Source organism: Gossypium arboreum, chromosome 2 (genome assembly GCF_025698485.1).
Source record: "Gossypium arboreum isolate Shixiya-1 chromosome 2, ASM2569848v2, whole genome shotgun sequence".
NCBI classification, from domain to species: domain Eukaryota; kingdom Viridiplantae; phylum Streptophyta; class Magnoliopsida; order Malvales; family Malvaceae; genus Gossypium; species Gossypium arboreum.
This window is the reverse complement of record NC_069071.1, coordinates 56321952-56327345: the sequence shown is the minus strand read 5'-3', so window position 1 is coordinate 56327345 and position 5394 is coordinate 56321952. Positions and strand designations below refer to the sequence as shown.

The following is a 5394-nucleotide window of genomic DNA, read 5'->3' as shown; positions in this document are numbered from 1 at the left end:
TTTAATTGATTTTATAAATTAAAGCTCTTCCTCACCACTATTTACAGCAACGAAAATTTCATCCATGACACACACCGACTGACTAAATTTTGAAAGTGATTTTTCTGTGACACAATAGTTAAGGTATGAATAGTAATACGTAACAAAACTCATTTTATTTCTGGGGTATTATTTATGGAAAATGCTGGATATTATCGCATTTAATTACGATAAAAATCACAAAATATCATGTGCATCGGAACTTGAATTTTGATACATAACTGTCATTGATTTCAGCATCTTTGACATAATAAATTAAATATGAGAGTTGATTTTTAAGGTTTACTTATTGTTTTGATACTTCTGTTTATGACAGAAGATGGGATCAGAGACCGGTGCTGGAAAGAATTCCCTTTACAACAACCAAGATTTTGATCTCTCCATTGATGTGTTCTCACAAATCAGCTCCAAGTTATTAGATGATGATGGCCGTCCCAAGCGAACTGGTAATGTTACAGAAAAGTTAAATTCTATGAAAAAGATTGCAGACTTTGTTTTAGTGATGTCATTGGTTCAAGTGCTCATATTATTACAGCAGTGATTGCTGCTGGTGTTTTGTCCCTGGCTTGGGCAACAGCTCAGCTTGGATGGATTGCTGGTCCGGTAGTAATGTTTATGTTTTCTTTTATAACTTATTACACTTCCACTCTTCTTGCTGCCTGTTATCGCTCTGGTGACCCACTTAATGGCAAAAGAAACTATACCTACATGGACGCTGTTCGGTCAAATCTTAGTAAATTTCAAAACCCAGAAATCTTTGAATTTGCCTTACCAAAAATGGGGTTGTTTCAATTTCAATATCTTTATCTTTTATGTTACCTTTCAGGTGGGTTTGAAGTCAAGATATGTGGATGGGTTCAGTACTTGAACCTTTTTGGAGTTGCCATTGGATACACCATTGCATCATCAATTAGCATGATATGGGTAGTTTTAATGGCTCAAACTCAGTGATTTGTTGTTTTGGCAGTTGTATTGTTTGGGTTAACACTTAAACATTTTCTTTTCTTTTTCTTTTTAAATATATAGGGCTATTAAAAGGTCTAATTGCTTCCATGCCACTGGTGGCAAAGATCCATGCCACATGAATAGCAATTATGATTGCTTTTGGCATTGTTGAAATTTTTTGCTCTCAAATTCCTGACTTTGATCAACAATGGTGGCTTTCCATTGTTGCTGCTGTCATGTCCTTCGCTTACTCCACCATTGGACTTGGTATTGGAATTGCTAAAGTAGCCGGTATCTTACTCCAACTCAATTATTAGAGGCCAATATTGACGTGTTAAATTGCATTTTATCTCTTTTACTCAAAAAATAAATAAATTAATTCTTATACAGTAAATCAAAGAGCAAATTAATTTTTTCTGTTAAAAGTTTCATTTAATTGTACTGTTAAAAACTCACATAACCGATGAAATAACTAGTGGTGACACATGGTATACCCTCTCATACTAATGTATAGGGACTGATTTTTAATAGTAGAAATAGATGAAAGTTTTTGCAGAAGAACCAATTTGTTTTTTAATCTGATGTATAAAGATTAATTTATCTATTTTTAAATAGAGAGAACAAAATATAATTTGAATCCTAATATAAGAGCATCATGTCACTTATACCATGTGCTTTTATGTTAGAATTTTTTCATGAAAGATCTTCATATCCATACTGGAATAATGTCAAACATATTTGACCCTTGAGATGTTTTCGTTTTTTTTTTCCTTGGTTAATTTAGCGGAAACAAGGAAAATTGGGGGAAGCCTAACAGGAATAAGTGTTGGAACTGTCACTCAAACCCAAAAAACATGGAGTTTCCAGGCACTTGGTGACATAGCTTTTGCCTATTCATACTCTCTTATACTCATTGAAATTCAGGTTTACATTAATTTTCTTTTTCATCCAAATTCATTGTAACTCAAATAACTTGTTGAAGTCGAAAGCTTCTAAAACAATATGGTGTTTTGCGTTACAGGATACACTGAAGGCTCCACCATCAGAATCAAAGACAATGAAAAAGGCAACATTGTTAAGTGTTGGAGTGACAACTTTTTTCTACATGTTATGTCGTTGTACGGGTTATGCTGCTTTTGGAGACTTATCCCCTGGAAAATTACTCACAGGTTTTGGATTTTATAACCCATTTTGGCTCCTTGACATTGCCAATGCCGCTATTTTTATTCACCTTGTTGGTGCATACCAAGTTTACTGTCAACCCCTTTTTGCCTTTGTCGAAAAAACGGCATCCGAGAAGTTCCCGGACAGCAAATTCACTACCAAAGATATCAAGATCTCGATCCCTGGTTTTCGGCCTTACAATCTAAACATTTTCAGATTGGTTTGGAGGACTTGTTTTGTGATGATACCAACATTGATCTCTATGCTTCTTCCATTCTTTATTGACATTGTTGGACTCCTTGGGGCACTTGGGTTTTGGCCACTCACAGTTAATTTCCCAGTAGAGATGTACATTTCTCAAAAGAAGATACCAAAATGGAGCACCACATGGCTTTGCCTTCAAGTCCTAAGCATTGCTTGCTTTGTTATCACCATTGCTGCTGCAGCTGGTTCCATTGCAGGGATTGTTCTTGATCTTAAGTCATATACTTCATTCTCCACTGGGTATCAGTTCAGTTACAATTTGAAGAAAGCAAGGGAAACTAAGCTCTACGGATTAAAAACTCTTCTTGTAGTTGTTCATGTTCGTAAAATGTAAAAATTGTTGTTAATTTATATTGATTTATGTCCCAACATATATAGATATTGTATAATTTTATTGTGGTATAAGTCTAAATGTATTTTGTTTATCAGTTTCATCGTCTCACCAAATGTAGAGCTTATATAGTTTTGTTGTCGTATAGGAATAAATATATTTTGGCAATTAATTTGGTCGTGTACTATTAATTCTGGTTATAGTTATTCGGATGTATTTTTTATAATTTTAATTGTGATTGGACATGTAACTTTCCAAAAACCTTACTTATGTTAATTAAAATTACATTATATTTAACATATTATTATATTAAAATATAATGCAATTTATAATTTAATTTAGTAATAAATAAAATGATTTTATAACTAATTAAAATTTTATTATATTTAATTAAAATATTGAATATAAAATTAAAAATAACAAAAATAAATAGAATAATAATAATTAATGAAGTGTAATTTTTTATTAATAGGATTAAAGATATAAAAATCCCTTAAGAAAAAAAAATCAATTGCGCCATTGTCATTAACCAAAAAAAAAATTAAACCTCTTCGTTAAAAGTTTCATTCTTTGATCACATTAACCATTAAAATTAACTAACGGACTAATCAAATAGAGACACATCGTAGTCCCAGATGTAAATAAAAAATTATTAAAAATTATTAAAAAATTGTAAAATATTATATAAACTTATAACAAATTGTAGAAAAAATTATAAAAATTATAATTGGGTAGAACAAACTGGCGCAGTTGATACGAACCAAAATATTCACCTAAATAGAAATTTGAATTGGTTGTTTTGGTTTATTACTAGAATGGTACGCACTAACCATAAATAAATTTATTTTCTATTTCCCAAAATAAACATATTAAATAAATTTAAATAAATTAATTTACTAATTAAAATATTTTCTCAACTCAATTCTAATTTTGTTAAAATCATGATGACTTTACCATAAAAGAATCTATGAGAAAATATATTTAATATTTCTACATTCAATGGATTCACTATGACCAAATGATTTATTTCCCTTTTTGAACTTCATTTAATTGAAAACCATAAATTCATTTGCAGGCCATTTTCATTTTGGAGAAAACTACATTTATTTCAAAATGTTTCCCATTTCTTCATTTTTATCATCCATTTATGTTCATTTTATTCAACATGCAATTCATTTCTAGCTTCAATGAGCTAGCAGAGAGATTGATTGGACATATGTGATTAGGGCTCAAATTTATAATTAAGTTCTAGCTTTTCACATATTAATTGTAAATTCATTTAGTCACGAAGTCATTCCACTATAGTATCGTGATTGAGCTCTTCCCAATGACATACCATTACGAAAGTAACTTGATAATGTTGGATCTAGTGCCCTGAGTGTAGTATATTCATTTGTAAACTTGTAATTTTTTTGAATAGATTGGTTAATAAAATAAATTCATTGATTACATTAATATACTTTTAATAATTCTCTTCACATGATTTTTGCAAGCAAAGCAAAATAGAAGCAAATGTTGCTCATTGGTTATCTAAATGTTTAACTAATAATAAGCAGTATTAGTGTTAGATTGTAGTAAGGAAAGACAACTTGTATTACTAGATAAACCTAAACATTTTCTTAGTATAATCGAAAATGAGCAAATCGATTAAAAAACTAATATGTCGTCTATCAAGTCCAATTGGGGAGATAACTTGTCTTGGGCATTGAAGCGGATGACTCTTAAAAGATAGAGACATAGATGTAACTGACTGGGCTGACAATACATCAGACATGACCCAAACAAAATAGATCATGAATTTGTTTATGTATTTATTCACTTATGACGTTCGTAGTGTGGCATACCCATATCCTGAGTGATGACGAACTATGTATGCATAACTCAAACACTTTGATGCAAGTAAAAGCTTGAGTTCAAATAGATAAGGAACCGAAAGCTGGTGCGTTGGGTGTACGACTTCTGTAGTATGTAGCTTCATTCACAACAGTGGAATCCATAGCTCAAAACATAGGTAAATGATATCCTCTCATTGGCATTAGATGGTTGATGAAAAGTAAACGTGGCCATAGGTCTTCCATCTTTGTGATGGATGACTTGATCACTATTTGATGTAATTAATTTTTCATGAAGGAAGATGTAATGGTTACCATGAGATAAGATTGGATCATATTGGGAGAACTTTTCTTATCCCAAAAATATCAAGGATATCCTATGAGGGTAACACATTTATGACGAGGCCATTAGATAAGCACTAAGAAGTTGCTTTCGTAATGGTATGTCGTTGGGGAGAGCTCAGTCACGAAACTTGTAACAACTCGGTTTTAACTAAATCAGAATAGTGGTTTTGGAACCATAAATCTGAGGTCGTAAAATTATTTTTAATATTATTTTTGGTGTTTACAGCGTGTAAATATATATGTGTGAAAATTTCGTGAATTAATTTTATTGTTTAATAGCTCAATTTGAAAAAAAAAGACTTAATCGTGTAAAATGAAAAAGTTGCATTCTATATGTTAAAAGTGCTTAATTGCCATGGTTTATTAAATGAGATGTCCTTATGTTGTTATTAGACCATTGATAGTGGAATTTGACATAAATGACCATTAAATGAATGATTTTAAATGGTTTTAAATAAGGTTAAAATGGTAAAT

At 31.1% G+C, this 5394-nt stretch overlaps 1 pseudogene; it reads left to right on the top strand.

Annotated features, from left to right (window-relative positions):
* The first annotated feature begins 236 nt into the window (after positions 1-236).
* On the top strand, positions 237-2837 carry LOC108466003 (amino acid permease 3-like; annotated as a pseudogene).
* Positions 2838-5394: the final 2557 nt, after the last annotated feature.